This window comes from Pipistrellus kuhlii, unplaced genomic scaffold (assembly GCF_014108245.1).
Source record: "Pipistrellus kuhlii isolate mPipKuh1 unplaced genomic scaffold, mPipKuh1.p scaffold_m20_p_8, whole genome shotgun sequence".
NCBI lineage: Eukaryota > Metazoa > Chordata > Mammalia > Chiroptera > Vespertilionidae > Pipistrellus > Pipistrellus kuhlii.
The window spans coordinates 55200978-55226807 of NW_023425584.1; positions in this window are offsets into that span (position 1 = coordinate 55200978).

Consider the following 25830-nt stretch of genomic DNA (forward strand, 5'->3'; position numbering starts at 1 on the left):
GAAAACTGGTGCTGGAAGCCAAGGGAAGGAAGGTCTATTGCATGAATCTCTTTGTGCAATGGCCTTCTAGTCTAAATATACTAAGACAGAAGTATACCTAAGTATGTTAGTATATGGGAGTTAAATCTGTGAAAGAGATAGTAAAATTAGTAAAGTAAAAATAGATTCTCCATTGGGAAAAAAATATTTATTTTTTTTAAAATAAATCTTTATTGTTCAGATTATTATAGGTGTTCTTTTTCCCCCCCATAGCTTTCCTCCACCTGATTCCCCCCTCCCACCTCATGCCCTTAACTCCCACACTGTCCTCATCTATAGGTATAAGATTTTTTGTCCAATCTCTTCCTGCACCCCTCATGGCCTCTTCCCCCTGAGAATTGCCAGTCCACTCCCTTTCTATGCTTCTGATTCTATTATATTCACTAGTTTATTCTGTTTATCAGATTTTTATTGACTTGATTTTTAGATTTACTTGTTAATAGATATGTATTTGTTGTCACTTTGTTGTTCATAATTTTATCTTTACCTTTTTTTTCTTCTCCCTCTTCTTAAAGAATACCCTTCAGGATTTCATATAATTCTGGTTTGGTGGTGATGAACTCCTCTAGCTTTTTCTTGTCTGTGAAGGTTTTTATCGACCTTCAATTCTAAATGATAGCTTTGCTGGGTAATTTTGGTTATAGGTTCTTGCTATTCATCACTTTGAATGTTTCTTGCCACTCTCTTCTGGCCTGGATAGTTTCTGTTGAGAAATCAGCTAACAGTCATATGGGTATTCCCTTGGAGGCAACTAACTATTTTTCTCTTGCTGCTTTTAAGATTGTCTCTTTGTCTTTTGCCCTTGGCATTTTAATTATGATGTGTCTTGGTATGATCCTTGCTGCATTCCTTTTGTTTGGGGTTCTCTGTGCCTCCTAGACTTGTAAGTCAAGTAGGGAAAGTTTTCTGTCATTATTTCTTCAGATAGGTTTTCAATATCTTGCTCTCTCTCTTCTTCTGGCATCCCTATAATTTGGATGTTGGTAAGCTTGAAGTTGTCCCAGAGGCTCCTTACACTATCTTTATATTTATTTCTTCTTTTTTGTTGTTTTTCTGATTAGGTTTTTTTTTGTTTGTTTGTTTTTGTTTTTGTTTTGCTTTCTCATATTTAAAATCTTTGGTTTGATTTTTGGGGTCCTCTAGTCTACTGTTGGATTTCTGTATACTACTCTTTATTTCAGACAGTGTATGCTTAATTTCTGACTCGTCATTTTCCATTTTTTCTAGCATTCTCATTAAGATCCTTAAAGGTCTCACTGAGTTCCTTGGCAGTTTCTAGAAGATTCTTAAGTAAACTTATAACTGTTCTTTTGAATTCTATATCCAGTAGTTTGCTTTCCTCCATTTCTTTCATTCATGACATGTTTTTTTGTCTCTGCATTTTGGCTGCTATCCTATGTTGACGGGGTGGCTTTGTGTGGTAGGTGACCTATAGGGCTCAATGGTTCAGCCTCCCCAATCACTTGAGATGGACACTTTTGGTGCACCCCTTTGCGGGCTGAGTGCACAGTCTTATTGTAGTTAAGCCTTGATTGCTGTTGATACACTGGGAGGAATTGATCTCCAGGACAATTCGCTGGGAGGATCAGCTGTGTCTATTGTATAACTATAATGGAGGAACTGCTGTGCTGGAGATACCCTTATGGGGCAGGACTTGCTTCAATGGGGCTTTGGTACTCACTGAGTCTGCCTCTTGAGTGTGTCACTTATGGATGTGAGGAGTTGAAATCTGGTGTCATCTCATACTGACCACTAGGTAAACTGGCTCCTGGACCTTCAAAGAGGTGCAAGTCAGCTACTGTCTGAGGCCACCCAACAGGAACTACAGCAAGATCTGCATATTTCTCCTCTTTGTTTGGGGTTTAGAAGTTTTGGAGCTGTCTGATCCCACTGCAATTTGTTAGGTGAAGCTACAAAAGGGCAGGCTATTCATATGCAAAAGCCGCTGCGCACAGCTTGGGTAGTTTTGTAAATTGGGTGGGGTGGGGTCTCAGGGAATCACTAGGGCTTAGCAATCAGTGATAACTGCCAATCAGCCATCTCTGTGTCTCCGTGTTTCCATGTCCCTGTGTCCTGTGCCCCAGCGCAGTAAACAATGATTCCTGAGAACACCTCTGTGAGAAAGCCACCCTCACTTTCAGACCCGATGCCAAACAGTACAATTTCTCCCCATAGGAGTCTGGGTCCCCAGACTCGCGCTGGAAACTGGGATTCAGGGCAGTTGGGAGCTTGTACTTAACTTCCAATTGAAAAAAAGTACATCCAGTCACCAGCCCGATTTTCCCACCTCCGTATTCTGCTTTTCCGTGGCTCTGTACTTCCTACACAGTCTCAATGAGCTTTTTTCTTTCCTTCTCGTTGTAGAACTTCTACTCAGCTAGCTTTCCTGTGGTTCTGGGTGATAGTAATTTTGTCTTTTAGGTGTAGTTTTGGTGTAGTTATGAGAGGCACCATGTATAGGTATATAACTTATGCCACAATCTTGTTTTTTTCCAAAAAAAATTTTTTTTTAAAGTAGCCAAAGGTGAGTTGTTCAGAGCCAGCTGGGACACTCATGCCATCAACATTTTCTTGGTTCTTGTTTGATGTCTGTCATAGCAGGAGGAAGCATAGCCAGATATGATGGAGAAGACAAAATGTCACCCAGAAATCTTGACTCTGTGCTGCATGAACTGGATGAAATTTTTTTTTTTTTTTTTTTTTTTTTTAGAGAGGAATAGTTGCATTAATAGAAAGGAGAGAGTGTGCATGAAATTTGGGGGAGGAAGGAAGTACAGAGGGGCAAACTGAGCCCCTCTGTCTTCCAATATGCCTTTTCTTCTTACTGGTAAGGTTAGTAGTAGAATCCCACAGCTTTTTCCTGGGCATAGGTATCTCTTCGAATCTGACAAAAGGAGACCATTTACTGTATAGGTTGAAAGCCCCAACTAAGCCCAGCCTTCAAGTCCTTCCAGCTCAGCATCATTGTGAGGAAGAAATTACATAATGTGAATGATACTGAGCTGCTCCAATAAGAGACCCTAGTAGTGCCATTATTTACCCAGCAGGAGACCAGTGGTAAAAAGGGAAATGAACACATCCCCTAAACTGCACATAGACAAAAAGAATTTAAAAATTTAATGGTTTTTGTAGCCTCTTTTTTGTGTGTGTGTGTTGTGTGTTTTTTTATATACATGAAGTCCTAGTAAGTGATTGAGGATGAAAAGTCCATTGGCCATTCATACCTTCTCATATTTAGAGATACAATGAGTAATTAAAACCAGTTTTAATTCTGTTCATTTCCACTCTTATATTTGCCCTCTGCTTTAGCAATTTTTATTCTGTTGCTGCAGATAAAATGTAATTTCTGCAGGCAATTTATTCATTTATATAAACTCTCTAAACCACATAAAAATCTTTTCTCAAAACAAATATTCTTTTGTTTGCTCTCTTGAAAATGCTCAGACAACCCAATGAGTGTACATTTCTCCCTCTCAGTGCAGAGTGAGTTTGGAGAGGTGAAAGCACAGACAGGAGACCTGGCTCCATCTCCTGATCTCTCTCTCTCTCTCTCTCTCTCTCTCTCTCTCTCTCTCTCTCTCTCTCTCTCTTTCTCTCTCTTGACTCTGACCCAAATCTGAGGCCCAAGCTATTCACACGTAAACAATGAGTTGTACTAAACTCTTGCATGTCTAAGATTTTGCAAACATATTAACTTAAAAAAATAGTAGTTAAGAGTGTGGGTTCTTAAGCCCATTAGTCTGGCTCGAATCCAAACTCTCTTACCATCTGTTGTCACCTTGGGGGAATGACTTAATAAGTATGTACTCAGTTATCTCATCTGAAAATGTGCCAATGATGGCCTTACCTAATGAGGTTATATGAGAAATAAATGAGGCTAGTAAAGAGGATAGTGCCTGGAACATGTATGGCTCAATTAGCATTTAATTATGTTGTACATAAAAACAACTAGCCTTTATTTTATTTTTATTTGAACTAAATATTTTTATTTTATTTTAAAATTAAATTTATTGGGTTCACATTGGTTAATAAGATTACATAGGGACCTTAGAGAGTATTATGCTAAGGGAAATCAGCCAGTCAGAGAAAGACAAGTATCACATGATCTCACTCATATGTGGAATCTAGTGAACAAAATAAACAAAATAGATTCAGAGACATAGAAGCATGAGAAAGACTGTGGAATCTCAGAGGGAAGGTGGGTAGGTGTTTGGAAGAGATCAACCAAAGAACTTGTATGTAGAATCCATGGACACAGTCAATAGGGTGGTGAAGGCCTGGGGTGAGGTGCAGAGGCTGCCTAGAAGGGGTTAATTTGGTAAAAAAAGAAAAAAGAAAAAAAAAAGAAAAGGACATATGCAATACTTTCAACAATAAACATTTTTAAAAATTTCTACCAAACTCTATTATCAAGTTATAGCATTTTTTCTTAGTTTTTATATCAGAGTTTCTGATTAATGTAAAAACAATCAATGTTGCCTTAACTGGCTTGGCTCAGTGGATAGAGCGTCGGCCTGCAGACTGAAAGGTCTCAGGTTTGATTTCAGTCAAGGGCATGTACCTTGGTTGCGGGCACATCCCCAGTAGGGGGTGTGCAGGAGGCAACTGATTGATGTGTCTCTCATCAATGTTTCTAACTCTCTATCCTTCTCCCTTCCTCTCTGTAAAAAATTAGTAAAATATATATAAAAAAATAACCAATGTTACCCAATGAGTCAATAAAATTAAGTTTAAATAAATTAGAAAAAAAGATTATAGGTTTCAAGTATACATTTCTATTATACATGATCAGAATACATCATGTGCCCACCATCCAAAGTCAAATCATTTTCTGAATTAAGTATTTTTAACTGAAAATTTTAGTGAGCATTGGTTGGCTTGGCTTTCAGACTTCACACAGCCAATGGAACAGAATTCTTTTTAATAACTAAATGGCTGTCATCACACCACCTGCTCTCCTCTGCTCTTTTCTACCAAAATAATTGATTGCCTTAGAGGAGTCCAAATGAGGTCAGGATTCCTGTGTAATGGTTATCTCAGATATTGTTCAATCAAATATTATACAAAAATGACACTAGTGATTTTGGATGGATCTTTGGCAATAGGCAAAACAAAATTATCATAGTTTTCTGCAAATGAACATCTTCTTAGCACATTTATTATTACTATTGATGTTCATTAGATGCTAAAGAGTTCGGAAACCCAAGGCCATAAAACTAGTAAGTTGTGGAACAACATCTCAACTAGGATATGGTTGACTACAAATACCTTATATTTTACTATGTATACCCATACATGATTGAAAATTCTAGGTAATGGCCATGTATTACATATCCAAATCTTTATAATTCCAGACTTTTTTTGAAGGCAGTAAATTTGAACTCCTGTGTCTGTTATTATTATGTTCTACTTTTTTAGTGTCCCTTTTTGGCAAGATTTTATGTGCCCTGTTTTTCTTTGTCAGTGAGAGCCACTTATCTTGTTTTTAGTTCCATTTCTGTGAAATAGTCTGAACCCCATAGTTCAACACTTTCTTCCAGGATATTCCCAGAGGCACATACCAGAGAAGAGAATGATTTGTATCCTTATATTAGCCAAACAGTCTAGACATCAGCCATTTCCAAGTTAACCTTTTATATACCAGCAGGATAATCTCTTTTATTCACTTATTTTTATGATCTGGACAAAAGATATACACAGAAAGATAAGAGGGTAAGTTATCCTGAGTCAAATGAAAGGGAAAGAAGAAAAAGGGAAGACTAAGGCAAAACCAGGATAGCAAAGGCTAGTAAAACCCTGTGGAGTTGAATAATGCTCAACACCTACCTTTTTTGAGCTCCAACTCTTAAGAGTGGGATCTGTGCTCCCCATCAATTACTCATAGAAGTACATATAAAATCAACCAAACCATGGGTGAAGTTTTCAGCTCCATTTCCCCCTCTAAGAAATTGAGACATTAAGTATGTCCATTGCCTTCAGATATTATTTCAAATAATGATGAAATGGTCTTCTGCTCTTATCACTTTTGTTTATTTAAGAAATCTTTACCAAAAGCTAGCCTGTGCCAAGAACCTGACCCTAGTAGTGGGGGTCAGGAGAGAGAAGACACTAAGACCTATGCTATCCAGGTGATTAGGCACCTTAGAGTCTGGTGAAGAAGATGGACATGTGGTAATAGTACTAGTAATAATGGTAACAATAATAGAAGGCAGTGGAAGAGAAGAGTTGTTTGTTGGAACCTGATTGTGGAAGAGCTCCTTAATTGGTACGCCGCTGTGAGTGAGTGGTGACAGAGCATTTTCCCAGTGTGGCCCTTCTGAATTAGTCAATGTTACAAAGATCTAACAAGGCCTAGCAGCAGGGGTGAGGCTTTAAATGCCCTCTCAGAAGCTTATTAGATGCTAAAGGACTTTTTTGATTAATAAACATAAAATCAAGCTATATTTCTTGAATAAACACAGCCTGGGAGACAGTCTACTTAGACTAGGAATGAAGGAAGGGGTATATTAGGCAAAGCCTGGTCATTTGCATGTGGCTAATAAGAATATTGCCTAGAATCATCGAAGTAAATAAAATAGACTAATGGAACAGTTCTCATTCACGAAGCCAAAAATAAGCTAGGGCAGCTAGGGTGGTCCTTGGGGAAATGACAGAAGCAGGCAGAAATCTGACTTTGCAACCTAGCCATGTACTTCCAGTTCCTTTTCTCCTTTGCCTGGCAACCAAGGTACCATCCAGACCCCTGGTCTCTTACCATCCTATTATCCTGTTGAGAGTTAGTCGCCCAGAAGTTGCCCTCTAAAGCCTTGGCTTCTTTAGCCTCCCTCCTTCTGCCTCACTCCTTGGCATTTCCAAGGGACTCTAAAAAGTGTAAGTCACTGGGGCTTTTTTTTTTTTTTTTTGGCTCCTTTGTTTGTTTTTAATTTAAATTCTTTATTGTTTGAAGTATTACTTAAGTCTCCTTTCGCCCCAATGACTTATCTCCAACCACCCCATTCCCAGCACATGCCCTTACCCCTTTCCCCTACATCTGTGTCCAGTGGTTATGCTCATATGCATGCATACAAGTCCTTTGGTTGATCTCTTACCCCCTCACCCCTCGCCTTCCTTCATAGGTTGGAAAGTCTGTTCAATGCTTCTATGACTCTAGTTCTGTTTTTTGCTCATCAGTTTCTATTGTTCATTATATTCCACAGATGAGTGATATTTATCTTTCTCCAATTGGCTTATTTTGCTTAGCATAATGCTCTCCAGTTTCATCCATGCTGTTGCAAATGGTAAGCATTCCTTCATTTTTACAGCAGTGTAGTATTCCATTGTCACTGGGGCTTTATGACATGTATATATAATGGTGGGTGTCAGGCTGCAGTGGAGGAGTTATCTGAAGGCCACAGGCTTTTCTGCCTTTTGATGCCCAGCACATGGGAACAACTTCCTCTATCACCTCTGTCATGTCACCTGTGTTCCAACTGCTCTTGTTGACAGGGCTCTCCAGTTATAATCCCTTTAGCCTTCAATAGCGGCTCCTTAGATAAGGACTTTTTTGATCTATTGTGAATGATGAAAATCAAATGCTCTTCCTTTTGTGGTAAAAAGTCTGAGACTAAATGTCAAGGACAAAATATCCTTACAGAGCCATGTAGCAACAATATGAGTGTCTTTTCAAACTGGCCAAGTTGCTGAGCTGCAAAACAACTTATCATTCTTATGAATCTCAAACATACTCACTCTTCTTCTGGGTCCTTACCCTCTTCTCTCCATTTCCATGTAAAAAAAGAACACCACTGCAATAATTGTAGGGTGCACTTAAAAGTGGACCATTTAAGGATTTATCTAAAGCATTGTCTCAGTTTTCTCAAAAGATAGCTTAAATCTGTGAATAACCACTTTCCATAAGTTCCCCCTCCCTCCCTATACCAGGGTGTATATTTAAAATAACTTATTTACCGTATCTTAGCAACTGTGGCACAGCACAAGAGTGTGTTATCTAAGATAAACTAATTCTGGCCACAAACTATATCTGCAAAGCAACTAAATGTGATTGGTGTAGCTCTCTTGCGAGCTACACCAATACTGCGAGCCTGAGGCGTTACAGGAGATTAAAGGCATATTTTTCAGACCTGAGATGATCCATTATTCATGTTTAACTTAAGGGATGGGCAACACATTTTATTCCTAATTATAGAATCATAAAATTTTAGAGCTGAAAGAGATATTGGAGGCTGCCTAGTCCAACCCTTTGATATTATAATGAAAGAAAATAAACTAAGAAAAATAAACATAACTTGCTTTTTTTCAGAGCACACAGGTGGTTACCAGCAGAGCTGGTTCAAGAAACCAGGTTTTCTGACTTTTAGTCCAGTAACTCCAGTAACTTTTGTATAATGGTGGTCAGTGTCTTTATTCCACAGGATCCATTTAAACTCTCACTTTTAGAATGGGCTTCCGAATGAATTGTTTCTACATATATGAATATAGATTTGAAGAAGCTTGCTTTTTTTTTCTTTTTACTTTTTAAAAACTATATCTTTTTATTGACTTTTCAGGAGAGGGAGAGAGAGCTAGAAACATCAATGATGAGAGAGAATCATCAATCAGCACTCATATTGTTGCTACATGCCTCCTACAGTCCCCCTATTGGGGATGAGCTGGCAACCTGAGCATGTGCCCTTACCAGGAATCGAACCGTGACCTCCTGGTTCACAGGTTGATGTTCAACCACTGAGCCACAACGGCCAGGCTAGAAGCTTCTATTTTTGTTCCAAAAATAAAGAGATGATCAATTCATTTTACATAATTCACAGCCCACTACCACCTTAGCAGATGTCATTGAAACTGAGAACTTTATATGTTAGTAATAATCTAAGTGACTGCTTGTGGTCAATGACAGAATCCATTTGCTTGTGCATGTCTGAATTAAGAGAGATGCATCCAGTTGAGATACGGTTACAAGTGCTAGCTCTAGAGCCCGACTCACTTAGTATAAATTCCAGCTCTATTTGCCACTATTCATGTTACTTTAGGAAAGTTGCCTGATACCTCTGTGCATCCTTGTCTCCAACTAAAAAGTTGGAGATACTTTCATATTTTATAGGGTGTTGAGATAATAAGTTACTTTATTCGAAATGCTTATAACAGTTTTTGGTAAGTAGTATGTAATATCTGTTAGCTATTTGAATTTGTAATGGGGTGGAAGTTATTAAGAGGATACTTAGGGTAAATTCTGACCACATCTTTCTTTTTTGATCTGAGAACCTATATTCAAATTTTGAGCATCTAGCTTTATTATTAAAGATACTCCCTGTGGCTGTTCCATAAATAATGGTGAAGGACTTTCACCCATTTTCCCAGGGTTTTGGTTGTTTTTAAAATTCTTCTGATAAATAATAGATGTATTGCAATATGGCTAACCCACTAGCCCTGAGAAAAGGACAAAAGCACCTTTAATATGATTTAAGAACCCATGACTTCAACCCCATTAACTAAATAAGCCAGCTTTTAAAAAATACTAGAAGTTTATCTAATTGAAAATAAATGAATAAAGAAACCGAGGTTCTGAAAGTTCAAACCACTTATCCTAAGTATAAAAACAGATCAAAACAAAACATTACAGCCATCAATTTTGCTACATCAGTGTGTTAAAAGCAACATTAAATAAAAAGTCTGAATTTTCAGCTTTTATTCAGACACAAAAGAAGCAGCCTCTTGATATTTCCACATGTATTAATAAAGTCTGAAAGCAAACATTGTTCTACAGGCTACGAGGTAAGCTATAAGATGAACCAAAAGTTCAGAAAGAATAAGCAATATTGATAATAGAAGATATGCTTTGTACACTGACACATTATTGATAAACCATTAAAGCTGTTGCATTAAAACTACTGGAGTATGTAAAATATCATTACAAATAATGAAAATGAATATCTTATGAATATATTTTATGGTTATAAATGAAACATAAATAATAAAGTAAATGAGAATAATACTTACTTTGGTCTTTAATTAGAACAAGGAATTATGCACTCTTTATTTTAAAGGCTACATTGATATTTAAGAGTAAGAAAAAAATGACATAATTTTTTTAAAAACAAAGACTTAACTGTGTGCTGGTATCCATTAACACTGCATATTCTCTAATTTGGGTCATATAATTGATTTAGCCAGTCATTAACATTTATATAATTTACCATTATAACACTTTCATTTGAGTTGCATAAAGAATAAACATTTAAAAGCATTTTTAACTTTATTATTTAAGTACTTAGAATAAATGTTCACAATAATTACATATCTATCAACAATTACTTTAAATGTAAATTGACTAATCGATCAAAAGACAAAGGGTTGGCTGAAAGCATAAGAAAACAAGACCTATGCATATGCTGCTTAACAGAGACTCACCAACTTACACCATACACAAAAGTAAACTCAAAATGGGTAAAGGAGTTAAACATATGATGGGAAACCATAAAAATCTTAGAGGAATCATAGACATAAGCCGAATCTCAGACATATGCCAAAGCAATATCTTCACTGATACAGCTCCTAGTGCAATGGAAACTAAGGAGAAAATAAACAAATAGGACTATCTATACTAATAAAAGGGTAATATGCTAATTAGACCATGAGACCTTCTGGACATTCTTCCAGACAAGGCCATAGTGATGGGGCTGAGGCAGAGGTGGTTAGGGGTGACCAGGCCAGGAGGGGAGGGCAGTTGGGAGTGATTAGGCTGGGGGGGGGGGGGGGCACTTGGAGATGAGCAGGCCAGCAGAGGGGCCAGCTGGGGGCAAGTAGGCTGGCATGCAGAGTGGTTAGGGGTAAGCAGACAGGCAGGTAGGTGAGCAGTTAAGAGCCAGAGGTCCCAGATTGTGAGGGGGATGTCCAATCGTGGAATCGGGCCTAAATTGGCATTCAGACATCCCCCAAGGGGTCCCAGATTGTAGAGGGTGCAGGTCGGGGCTGAGGGACAACCCCCAGCCCGTGTACAAATTTCATGCACTGGGCCATTAGTATCAAAAGAAAAAGCTTCTGCACAGAAAAAAAAAAAAAAAATCAACAAAAAACCCCACTGCATGGGAGAACATATTTGCCAATGTTATCTCTGATAATGGTTTAATCACCAACATTTACAGGGAACTCATACAACTTAAAAGAAAAATAAAAATCCAATAAAAAAAAACAACAGGCAATGGATCTAATAGATACTTTCAAAAGAGGACATAGAGAAGGCCAAGAGACATATGAAAACATGTTCAAAGTCACTAATTATCAGAGAGATGCAAATCAAAATGACAATGAGGTACCACCTCACACTTGTCAGAATGGCTATCATCAACAAATCAACAAATGACAAGTGCTACTGAGGATCTGGAGGAAAAGGAACCCTTGTGCACTTCTGGTGGATATAGAGACTGGTGCAGCCATTGTGGAGAACAGTATGGAGTTTCCACAAAAAAAACTGAAAATGGAACTCCCATTTGACCCAGTAATCCCACTTCTAGGAATATATCCTAAGAAACTAGAAACACCAATCATAAAGGATATATGCCCCCCCCCCCCCATGTTCATAGCAGCACAATTCACCATAGCTAAGATTTGGAAACAACTTAATCTCCCATTAAGCAGATGAGTGGATTAAAAAACGGTGGTACATCTACATAATGGAATACTACACTGCTGTAAAAAGGAAGGAACTCCTACCATTTGCAACAGCATGGATGGACCTAGAAAGCATTATGCTAAGCTTGAAGCAAGATAAATATCACATGCTCTCACTCATTTGTGGGATATAATGAACAACATGACCTGATGAACAAAAACAGATCCAGAGACAGCAAAGCATCAGTCAGACCGTCAAACCTCAGGGGGAAGGCGGGGAAGGGTGGAGGAAAGGGAGAGAGATCAACAAAAAAACTTGTATGCATTTATATAAGCCCAACCAATGGACACAGACACCAGGAAGATGAGGGCATGAGCCAGGGGGTGGAGGGGGCAATGGAGGGGATAAGGACACATATGTAATACCTTAATCAATAAAGAAAAAAAAATTAACAAAGAGACTCACTTCAGACTGAAAGACAGAAAGTAAAGGGATAGAAAAAGATAGTTCATGAAATTGGGGTGTGGGGGAAGCTGAGTCGGCGATACTTACATCAGACAAGATAGACTTTAAAACAAAGTGTGTAACAAGAGACTAAAAGGACCCAGAAATTCCTCTTCCAGTATGTATCCAAAGAAACCCAAAACATTAATTCAAAAATACACTCATAAACATATATATATATATATATGTATATATGTATATATGTATATATGTATATATGTATATATGTATATATACATATATATTGCAGTATTTCCCAGATTGGAGAGGGTGCATACCAGGCTGAGGGACACCAGCCCCCTAGTATTGTAATAACTATATATGGTGTCAGATGGGTGGTAGATTTATCAGGGTGATTGCTTCATAAGTTCTATAAATGTCTAATCACTAAATTATACATCTAAAATGAATATAATACTGTATGTCAATTGTAATTTAAACATTTTTTTAATTTAAAGAAGGGTTCATAATATGACATTCTTTAACAAAAGATGCAATAGTCAGTCAGATATTAGATTACTCTGAAGAAATAATGGAGCCAAACTGGAATTCCAGGTCTCCTTAATCCCAGAACAAGGTTTTTACAAAACTTTTGCTATCCAATCAAGTCAGGTATGTCCAATTTCCTTCTGTTCTCCATCTCAAGTTATCATGCCAAATATGCTTCTGGTTAGAATGCCTCCATATCCTCCAGTTACTGTAGCTGTTTTCTCAAAGTATAAACAAAACTATCTTCAGAAATGTCACTGAGGACTTTTGCTAAAAATAGTTTTCTGGACCTCAACTTAGACCTACTGAATCAGAATGTTAGGAGTGTGGCAGTTTAACAAGCTCTCCAGGTGATGCTTGTATACACTAAGGAGACACACAGCCCTTGTCAATTTGGCTAAGAGTGGATAGAGCATTGACCTGTGGACCGAAGGGTCCCAGGTTCCATTCCAGCAGGCATGTACTTAGGTTGCAGGCTCCTACCCAGCCTGTGCCCTAGTCAGGGCTCTCTCCATGTGTTTCTCTCACACTGGTGTTTCTCTCTGTCTCTCTCTCTCCGAAAATCAATGGGTGTGTGTGTGTATATATATCCATCCTCAGGTGAGGATTAAAAAAAAAGAGGCATGAGCCAGTAAAATAAAATCCAATCTTTTAGTTTTAAATACCAGGCCCTCCATATTTGGCCCCTACCTATGTCAAACTTCCCTTAATTACAATTTTTTGCCATTGAACTTTGTGCTCCCATAAAATTTTTTCTGCTTAGTGCTCTCTGACCATTTCTGTCTTTTCACACCTCTAGGCCTTTGTACTCATCCCTTCTAAAAAATCTCTTTCCCCTTCCATCTCAATCTACTTGGCAAAATCAATATTCCTGAAAGTAGGTCAGGCTGCTCCTACTTTTCCCAGCCTTCCCTCTATACCGAGAAACAAAACAGTCACTTCTACTACTCCTTGTAGGAGCATGTCTATCATCTGTTTGCAACTTGTGCAACCTGGCGCTCTCAGTTACTAGATATAAAGGAAGCAATAAATGTTTGGTAAAAGCATAACAAATGCACAGGAATGTGTTAGCTGTCACCATAATACTTCTGCAAATCACTTAAGTTGAAATCACATAGAGACTATTCAACTATGGAGTATCATCATTTCCAGATAATACCATTGGTGTCAAAACATACAACCATTATCTGTGACATTCATGGTTCTATGTAGAATAAAAACATATTTCAAAATTCCATTTAGTCAATATCTATGCCAATATTAGAGGTCTTTCTCCTTCCTCCCTCCCTTAATCCCTTTCTTTATTTTCTTCTTTCCTCTTCCTCCTTTTTCTTTTTTTCCCTTCCTTTCCTTCTTTCCTTCCCTCCCTCCCTATCCCTTCCTTCCTTCCTTTCTTTTTTTCTTTCTTTCTTTCTTTCTCTTTCTTTCTGCTTCTCATTGTGGTGGCAATGCGGCCTGTCAGAGTTACATGCTTGTGATATGAAAAAGCAGCTTCTATGATTTCACTAACATTATACAGATGAGAAAATTTGGAAATTTGGACTTCCCTTCAGTTTTCATTTTTTTTTTTTATCTTACAGACCAGATAATTGTTTGTTGACAAGAATATCTGAGTTTTCAATTCAGTTCTTCTGGAATCTAATATTGATTTTACAGTTGATATACTTTTTTGAAAATGCCTATGAAATTCCAGTAAACTTTCAATGTTTTATTTTATTTATTCCTCTTTTAACCAAGAATAATTTAATACCTCAAGACTCCTAATTTTAAATTTCAAATGTGATACTTGTGCACAGGAATACCACATAATGATCTCCAGAACCATAATTACAAATACTTATTTGTTGCATGTTATAATTAAGTAAATTAGATAGAGAGAAAAGAAAATGACAATAAAAAATATAGAGCAAAAGTGCTAAATAAAATATTAGAAAATACCCTTAAGTTAGATAAGCATGAATATGGTTTTGACTATTATCAAAGGTAAGTCATTGGTTACTTTTACAAGAGCAGATTTTTAAAATAATATGGTAGAGTTAAGACAGAATTAAGTAAATATCAAAATAGAAATGTAAACTAAATATTGTAGGAACACTGAGGAGGAAGATACAACGCTGGCTTGGGAAACAAAAAAAGTTACAAGGAGGAAGAACCATTGGAGTTGACTATTTGAATAGATATATGAAAATATGGACAAATAGAAAAGAGGGGGAACAAAGTTTAGGAACTTTATTTTGGGAGCCATAATTTGCTAATATTGCCCTAATTGTGTTAAATGCCAGAAATTAGTTTGTAGAATAAATTGCCTTAAATTGGTCTTCAATATACATAAAGCCAATTAATTGACTACTCTATAACTTTCCAGAAAGTAGTAGAAGTTACTATGAGACTAAAATGATAAATATCATAAAGTATGGATCTGTGAATCTAAAAGTGCTCAGAGTAGGTCATGGTTCTATTCATCAATCCACCTAAATTACATATTGCTCACTTCCCCCACTTTCTTAAAAAAAAAATATATATATATATATTGTATATATATAATATATATAATATATAATATATATATATATATATATATATATATATATATATATATATATATATATATATATAATTTCAGAGAGAAAGGGAGAGGGAGAAAGATAGAAACATCACTGATGAGAGAGAATCACTGTTTGGTTGTCTCCTGCATGCTCTCCACCAGGGATTGAGCCCCAAACCTGGGCATGTGCCCTGACCAGCAATGAATACCTGACCTCTAGGTTCATAGGTCAATGCTCAATCACTGAGCCATGCTGGCAGGGCTCCCCTATTTTCTTTAAAAACAAAAAGGGGGAGGATCTAGCTTTGATTTGCTCAGGAAAAAAAAAAAGAAACCTACTACACAAACTACTATTGATTAGGCAGCAAGTAAAAACAAATGTGCATGAAATTTACAGTATTCCTTTCACTGCTTGCTTTTTTCTTTTTTTTCCCTTTTTTTTTTCTTTCTTTCTTTCTTTCTTTTTTTTTTTTTTTTTTTTTTAATGTAGAAAGATCCTGCTGCTTGAAATTGCTGCCATGTGGGAACAAGAGTCTCCTGGATGGCCAGCTACTCTCCCCCTGCACAGCACAGACTCTGAAGCCATTCTTCTGAGTGCTGCTGCTCTTTGCAGCTGTGCCCCTTCCAGTGCAGTGTGCCTGCTGTTCTCCAGGCTGTTAAATCAGCATGTCTCAGGCTGATTAACTGTTCCAGGCCAGCCATCAGCTTCTATTGCTTTAGGGTTGGTTTTTGTTTTTGTTGTTGCTGCTGCTGTTGCTGCTCCCTTGGTGTAATTAAATTCTATCAATCACCCAAGTCTTTCCAGTGTTTGTGAAATAGTGGCATTCGTTTTAGGAATGAGAACCTAGAGGAATTTACTGTAAGTATAAAAAAACTAAATTTTAGGGAAATATGTAAAGAAAATTTAGGAAGCATGGATCACAATAGAATTAACTCAAGTCATCCTATCCCTCTTAAGTGGCTATGTGTTTAGTTTAATAACACCCTATAAAGTTAAAAGCTATGGGCGATATTTATAGGCAAAACAATCCAATTTAAGCTCTGTAATGATATAAAGTGTGTTGAACACATTTTATTTATTATTTTAAATAAATAAAATCTATTGAACAGTAAACAACATAAATGTTTAAAGCAAGATAACAGCACATTCAGAAGCATTCTACTGTTTCATTTGAGCATGACAAGCAAATCATTATTGAGTGTAGTTTTCATACCACCCGAGGGTCCATCACTTCTGGGAACCAAATGTCATGTGGCATGTGCCCAGAAATCTGGACACCATCTTGGATGAAATTTCAATGAAAAGGCTATTTTTAATAAACACAATCTTTTTTTAGAAAGTTTTATTCACTAATCCATTCATAATTCTTTGCCTGCTCTTCATGGTCTGAGATTGAAATAGTCATTCACTAAAAAACATTGCAACTGATTATCAGATACATCAGAAATTGTAATTTTACTCTTTGGTAATTCCCAAGAAAGTTATTTTTAGTGAGACAAAACTTTGGAACAGCATCACCTTTATATTTGATTTCATATTAAAAATAAAAACTTGTATTAGAGAAATGGTTAATTAAGCTTATTGTGGTAAACATTTCAGTATATGTGTGTCACATCATCTGTTGTATACCTTAAATTTACACAATGTTATATTTCAATTAAATCTCAATAAAGTTGGGATAAAAGTAAATGGTTTCAGAAGTAAATTAAATTCTACTGGACAAAACATCTTAATCATTCCATAGCTGCAGTTTATATCTTATTTAAGAATACAGAATTAAATGAATACAAAATTAACATGCTGTAAGTTTATTTTTATAACACTAGGTTTTTTTATTCAGTAGATGGACTTCAATTGAATGACATAGGAAGTTTTAAAAGAAAATACAGTAGAGGCAATAAACTACAAGTTAAAAAAAAAATCCCTAAAGGTTGAAAAGTTAGACCCTGGAATATTTATTCTAAAAACAAAATGACAATGATGTGAGTTGGAAAGGAAGAAGTGGAGGCTTTAATAATCTTCCAAATAAAATAAGACAACCATTCTGTACAAACTGAGGAGATAAACACACCATTCTTTTAATGTGGAAACAATAGAGTATAAAAACATTTGTTACACAGTTTGCTACACAGCTGGTCAAGTATTAGGTATCTTTGGATAGTACTAATGGCATCAAAGACATGGGGAGTGAGGATGATCTCAAAAAAAAAAAAGATAACTTAGGAGATACTATTGATATATTCCCTTTCTTTTCCTTCCTTTCTTCCTCCCTCTCTTCTATCCTCCCTCCCTCCTTCCCTTCCTTCCATCCTTTCTCCACTCCCTTCCTATTTCTTTCCCCGCCTACCTGTTTCTCATCCTCTCTCTTTCTTTTCCAGTGCCTTCTATCAAGTGCTATGGGTCTTATGAGCAAAGCCAGCTCCTCATACACTCAGATCTGTGCCTCGGAAGGAGCTTTTCCAGTAAAGGAATACGATCGTTTGTCAGTTGAATCTGAACATTTTAAATCACATTATTACCTAAGAATACGTTTGGAAAAAACTGATTGTTTAACTGATCATGTTTAAAAAATGAATTTGGTACAATATGATGACATTGAAGTATGTGTTGTTGTCAATTACTATTTGTTAAATGCCATGTAATTATTTATTGTGATTCAAAAGAAAATATCTTTAAAATTTATTCTTTCTTATTTTACTTAAATTGAATTCTTTTATAGTCTTTCTGACATAATAAAATAAGCATTTTGAATGTTTCAAATCCCTAATAAATGATATGTTAAAGGATCTCTTGCTATTTCACTGTTATTCTTGGGCTTGGTCCACTGATTTCCAAATGTAACATTTCATTGTTATTTATTTTTCATTCCTACTATGACTTTCTAATACTATTTGTGCCTACAGAAAAAAATGTTCTAAAATACTATTTGGTTCTTCTCTAAGGAAAAACATTTTCTTTTCTTAACTCATAGCTCCATAACCCATACCAGCTTATTTTGGTAAAGTTTTGTGATATGAGTTTTGAGATTTAGCAGAATCTCTCTCTATATATATATTTTTTATCATATTTTGGTACTTTTATTTATTTTTAAAATATATATTTTATTGATTTTTTACAGAGAGGAAGGGAGAGAGACAGAAAGTTAAAAACAGCCATGAGAGAGAAACATCGACCAGCCGCCTCCTGCACACCCCGCACTGGGGATGTGCCTGAAACCAAGGTACAGGCCCTTGACCGGAATCAAAACTATGATCTTTTAGTCCAAAGGCTGATGCTCTATCCACTGAGCCAAATCGGCTTTGGCAATCTATCTCTCATATTTCTAGATGATATTTTCTACAGAGAGAAAGAAAAAGATAAAGGGAGCCGGTCAAGGGCATGAATCTTGGTTGCAGGCACATCCCCAGTACGGGGTGTGCAAGAGGCAGCTGATCGATGATTCTCTCTCATCGATGTTTCTAACTCTCTATCCCTCTCTCTTCCTCTCTGTAAAAAAATCAATAAAATATATAAAAAATATTTTAATTGAATTTATTGGAGTTACATTGCTTAATAAAATTATTTAGGTTTTTAGGAGAATAATTCTATAATAAATCATCTGTATATTGTATTGTGTCTCTACCACCCAAAGTCAAGTCTCCTTCCATCACCATTTATCCCCCCTTTACCCTCTTCTACCTCCCTCCTTTTCCTCTGGTAAGCACCATACTGTTGTCTCTGTCTGTCTAGGAAGCTTTTTTCCCTAATCCACTCACTATTTCAACAAGCCCCTAAACCCCCTCCCCATTGATAGCTGTCAGTCTGTTCTGTATCTGTGACTTGGACTTTTCAGCTTTTGTGTGTCAATGTAGTTTTCAAATGATTAACTCAAGCCTTCTTACTTGCCTTGTGTGGCTACCTTTCATTGAAGAATTTATCTTGCATCCCTGTTCCTGCTTATCCCTACCTTCAACTGCGTTTTCTTTTAAATTCTATGAGAAAGAGTCCCACATCAATAGGTCTAACTCTCAACTATTATTTGACCTATATATTCACATTTCCAGCTTCCTGCTAGAAGTCTCCACTGGAACATTCCATCAACACTTCAAGCATACAACTGATGCATTGTTGGCATTTGTACATATAAATAACTATGTTATGTGTGGAGTTCTAAGAACACAGGGTGAGGGATGTAAGGGTGTAGGTTAAGAAAATAACTTCTAAGGCTATGTACTAACAGTTTTTTATTCTATGTCCAAAACAAAAATCCCCCTATATACTACTTCTATTCCTATCACTTCTATCAGACTTATAACACTGATCCTATACTTAGAGTGCTTCAGTCATTTCTCATTACCTGAAGAAAACAGGTCCCACTTTAGTCTGACCCTGACCTACTGAAAGGTGTTTTTAAGGGTAAAATAGGAAGGTTTAGGGAGTTTTTAGGGATTAGGGGGTCCATGGGGGAGGAAGGCATAGTTGGCTGGGATTTGGAGCTATCAAAAGGCTTACATTTACAGAAAATAAAAAAAAAAAAGTGTCAAAGGATAAGGGGAGAGGAAGACATTCATTTAGGGAAAAGCCATAGGTATGGGGATAGAGAAATGCTGACAATTGGAGGTAAAGGAGAACGATTTTCACAGGAGATAGAGAATTCTACTGCTGAAGGAAGAGGAAAAAAAGGAAGGCACCACATGGGGTTTGAGCTTTGAAGATATTCTGCAAAAGAGTGACCAATAAGAAAGGAGCATCAAGAAACAAAGAACTGCAGCCTTTATAAACCTTAGAAAAAAGGACTTTAGTGGGTTATTCCCTTTGGGACCCCCTCCCAATGTGGGAGTCTGTACTTGTTTCCAATAAAGTTTTACCCTTCTCATCTACCACCTTTTGTCCCTGACTTCATTCTTCAAATCCAACTTGACAAGAACATGGGAAAGAAACTACCCTTGCATCCTGCTCAGAAAAAAACCACCCAACTCACTACCTTTATGGAAATTCATTAGCATTATTTTATTACCCTCTAAATTTATTTCCTCAGAAATAGACTTGGGAAATCCTACACACAGTATATTTCAAAATCTGGATCAATTGTCCTTTATAAAGGCAATCACAGATAATTATTTCCTCTTCAGTCTCCTCAAGTGGCTTGCCTCCTGTAGAGCTCTTTAGCACATAATACCTGGTCACTGTTAGACTCATTCATTAGTTTTATTTCCCCCATTAATTCTAACACTTCAAGGCAGCAGCCATATTTTGTTTGCATAACCTAGAATTCACACTATTTAAAAATTTTTATTATACCTTATATATGAAAATGTAAATGCTGTGGAAAGGAACAATCTGAAAAACGTGTATAATACTCAAATTTACATGCAGTTTTATTTATACATTTGATTTAACTGGGTCACTGAAATGCTTTTAAATCCTAAAAAAAAATTATTTTAGGTGTTTTCCCTTTCAACGACTTCAAAATTACATAATATATTTGTGTTCAAGTAAAATTTAGATGCTTTTAACATTTGTAAAGGAGGAAAATAATACTGCCTACACTCATTTAACAGATAATAAATTTGTAATACATTTGGAGCTCTCTGAACTAAAATCTGTAGAGATGCTAAGTATTTTTATTTCATATCATCAGCATTTTGGCTGGAAACCTCCCCCCCAGGCACATATGGGATTTTATTTTTACACATAAATTTGCATACATAACTGCTTCATGATCTTTCACAGTCTATAGTCTTTAGACATTAACTTGACAAATATAATCAAGTCATCAGTTTGGCTTAATGGTTTTGAAACTTCTTAATGGAGATATTTCCATATTCACTCAGTCTTCAGTTCTCTCTTTCTACTCTCCCCTCCCTCCTCCCCCCAAATAGGTACTTAATCAGTAAGAACTGTAGATTGACACAATGAATACAATGGTTTCAAAAATAATTTACATGATTTTGTTTAGCATATTTACATAACTCCATGTGAGCATAAAACATTCAGTAATTAGTTTATTTGGAGAAGAAATCTATGATGAAAAAAAAAAGAAAGAAACTAAGTAAAACATCACGGGCATATTTCTTAAAAGAGTGACACCTCCTCCATAAAAGCCTCAGGCAGGTCCTTCAGGAGGTACTCCCAAAGAAGGCATTGGTATCACAGGAGATGACAGCTCCATGTTGTTATTACCCAGAAGACCTTCCAGTGGGAAGAGAGGTAGAGGTGGAAGACAGCGATATTGATGATCCTGAGCCTGGGTAGGTCTAGGCCAGGTGTCGGCAACCTGCGGTTCCAGAGCCGCATGCAGCTCTTTTGAAGCTTTACCGCGGCTCCGACAACTTGCAAGCCTGTGTGAAAATGAAGGTAACGTCTTATAGCCCTGATGTGCTGACACTGTGCACTGAGGTTCAGGAGCAAAAATCCCATTAACCAGGTAAATTAAATATTTTAATTAGCTATTAATTTGCAAAAATATATTTTACATTGTTAAGTGAAAAAGTCCTTTTTTTCTTCAGATTGACAGCTAACTGCATGATCTGGTATATAGCATTAAGGTAAGAAACAACATATGCAGTGTTATATTTGTTTTAAATGTCACAATGGTTTTGCGGCTCCCAGGTGTTTTTTTTCCTTCGGAAACGGGTCCAAGTGGCTCTTTATGTCTTAAAGGTTGCAGACCCCTGGTCTAGGCTAACATGTGTGTGTCTTACTTGGTAACAAAATTGTTTTTAAAAATTAAAAAAAAAATTAAATAGTAAAAAGCTCATAGAAAAAACGATATAAAGAAAGAATATTTTTGTACAATTGGACATTGTGTTTCTGTTTTAAGCTAAGTGCTATTATAAAAGAATCAAAGCTTTTAAAATTGAAAGTTTATAAAGTGAAAAGGCTAGAGTAAGCTAAGATCCATTTATTACTAATAGAAGAAAAAGTTTAAGTAAATGTATTATAGCCTAATGTACAGTGTTTATAAAGTCTGCATGGTGTACAGCAATGTCCTAGGGCTCCACATTCACTCAGCACTCACTCGCTGACTCATCCAGAGCAACTGCCAGTCCTGCAAGATCTATTCATAGTAAGTACCCTATATAGATATACTGGGTTGTTTTTTTTTAATCTTTTATACTATTTTTTTTACCTTATAATTTCTATGCTTCAACATATTTAAATATATAAGTACTTGTCATTGTGTTACAATTGCCTACCATATTCAGTACAGAAACTGTACCAGGCTTGTAGCCTAAGAACAATAGGCTGTACTATATAGCCTAGGTGTGTAGTTGGCTAGACCACCTAGGTTTGTATAAGTGCACTCTGTGATGTTCACACAGTGACAAAATCACCTATGGATGCATTTTTCAGACTATGTCATCATTGTTAAGCAATGCATGACTGTATATAGAAAATCCCAAGGTATCCACTAAAAACTATTAGAACTAATAAATGGGCTCAGCAAAGTTGAGGATATAAGGCTGATATATTAAAAATTAATTGCATTTCTACATACTGGCAATGTACAATACAAAAAATCAAATTGAGGGAAAATTCCATTTATAATAATAACAAAGAATAAAGCACTTAAAAATAAATTTAACAAAAGAAGTGCAAAGCTTACATATGGAAAACTATAAAATGATGTTAAAAGAAATGAAAAGAAGACCTATATAAGTAGAAAGATATCACATGATCATGGAACAAAAGACTTAATGTTAAGATGCAGTACTTCCCAATCCAGTCTACAAATTCAATGCAATCTCTATCAAAATTCTTGCTGCACCTTTGCAGAAAATGAAAAGCTGATACTAAAATGTTTATGAAAACAAACACAAAGGACCTCATATAATAAAAAATATTGAAAATAAAATAAAGTTGGAGGGCTCACTATTTCATATTTCAAAATTTAATGAAAAGCAACAGTAATAAAGAATGTAATATTGACATAAGGCTAGTCCTATAAAGCAGTGGAATTGGGTTGAACATCCAGAAAACAAAAAAGAACGCTTAAATTTATTGTCAATTTTTTACAAGGCTGCAGAGATAATCCAATGGGGAAAGATAGCCCTTTTAATAAATTGTGCTGCAATAACTAGATATCCACATGCAAAAGAATGAAGTTGGACACTTACCTCACACCATACATAAAAATTATCTTAAATGGATCATAGATATAAATATAAGAGCAAAATCTATGAAATTTCTAGAAGAAAAGATAAGAATAAATATATGTGATCTTGAATTAGATAATAGTTTCTTACATATAACATCAAAAGTTCAAAGAAAAAAAGGTAAATTATCAAGACGTAAAACTTTTCAAAGGACATCATCAAGAAAGTAAAAAGGATAACCCATGAAATTAGAGAAAGTATTTGAAAATCATATATGTTACAAGGAACTTGTGTCCAGGATATAGAAAGTAGACTTACAATTCAAAAATAAAGACAAATAACTGAAAACTTATGTCCACACTAAAACCTGTACACAGAAGTTTATGGAAGCTTTACTTATAATTACCAAACTTGAAAGTACCCAAGATGTCCTTCAGTATGTGAATGGGTAAATAAACTTTGGTATAAGTATACAATGGAATATTATTCAGCACTAAAACAAACAAACAAACAATCAAGCATGAAAAACACATGGGGAGAACCTTACTATCCCTGAGTGAAAGAAGCCAATCCAAGGCTACATACTGTATGATTCCAACTACATGACACTGAAAAATGCAAAACTATGGAGACAGTAAAAAAATATACAGTTGTCAGGGAATTGTGGGTGGTGAGGAGCAGGAGTAGGAAGCATTAACAGGTGAAACACAGGTGATTTTTAGGATAGCGAAAATAGTCTGTCTGATACCATAATGATGGATACATGCCATTATATATTTTTCAAACTCATTAAATGTAAACACTAAAGTAAACTATTGACTTTGGGTGATTATGATGTGCCTATATACTAGTAGATTAAAAGATTTGAATAAATGTGCCATTCCAGTGGGGGAATGTTGATAATTAGGGAAGGTATGCATATGTAGGGCAGGAGATAATTTGGGAAATCTCTGCACTTTTCCTTCAGTTTTGCTGTGAATCTAAAACTGCTTTAAAAAATACTCAGCCCTAACCAGTTGGCTCAGTTGATAAAGCATTGGCTTGTGGACTGCAGGTTCCCAGGTTTGATTATGGTCAAGGGCACTTGCCCAGGTGGGCTTGATCCCTAGTAGGGGTTGTGCAAGAGGCAGTCGATCAATGATTCTCTCTCATTATTGATATTTTTATCTCTCTCTTTCTCCCATCTTCTCTGAAATAAGTAAAAATATATTTAAAAAAATAAAGTCAATAAAGAAAAGAATAAGTAACCCAGTTTTAAAAATTGAATTGAAGAGGCATTTTTATAAAAAATATATACAAAGGTCCAATAAGCACATAAAAAGATGCTCGATAATATTAATCACTAGAGAAATGTAAGTCCAACCACAATGAGATACTGCTTCACACCCATAGGATGGCTAAAATTAAAAAGATACAGATAATAAAAAAGTGTGGGTAAGGTTGTATAAAAATGGAAACCTTCGACATTGCTGATAGAAATATAAAATAGTGTGGCCACTTTGATAAATACTTCCCATGTTCCTCAAAATGTTAAACACAGAATTACCATAAGGTCCAGGAAGACCCACTCCTACATATATACCAAGAGAATGGAAACGTATGTCCATACAAAGTCTTATACTTAATGTTCATAAAAATCATTATTCATAATAGCCAAATGGTGGAAATAATACAAATGTTCATCAACTGAGTAGTGAATAAACAAAATGTATATGCATATATTGGAATATTACTTGCCAATAAAGGAATCATTTGGTGATTAAAAAAAAAAGAAATTACTGATATGATACATGCTACAATAAAACTGCTATTAAAATTGAATTGTATGATATAGAATAGTTCTAAAGAGGAAGGAAAACTTTTATACCTTTTTTTGGCTTAATACTATATGCTTTTTAGCATTCAAGATGTCAGACATTTATTCATTGCAGATTATTCCATTAACTGTTTGCCCTTATAATTATATCTAAGTAATTTGAAAATAAATAATTTAATCAATTCTCTTAATTCTATTGCATCAAAACCAGTCATGCCTATCAAATTTGTCAAACCACGATCAAATATATTAACATTAGCAAAAAGTGCAAGAAATTCCTATTAATTACTGGAACCACAGTTCTCTTAAACTTAGAAATACTATATTAACCAAGTTATATAGCTTATATAAAATAGAATACAGTCACTCTAAATTTCAAAATAAACCATTTGCCTTGCCAATGGTAAAAGAAAATTAACAGCAGCAGCAGCAAAAATGATATAAATTGTTTTGCCTCCTCTCACATTAAATTACTTTCTTTCAACATAATTTCACTAAAGTCTTTAAGTAAATGTCAAAAAGTAAGCTCCTAGATGCTTCTAAACTTGGAAAAGTAGTCATAGACAGTTTGTTTCCAATATCATAAAATCTGCTAGCCTATCCAGTAATGATCTATTTATTTGTTAGCCACCTGGGAAGTGTGGGTGGTGTGGGCTGTCCAACTATCTTTTTATTCTGTCCTTGGAAAGGAGTAGTAGGTGCCATGCCAAGGTTCCTGTGGTATTCTCCTAATGCCAAATAGTGTTTTGACTCCCC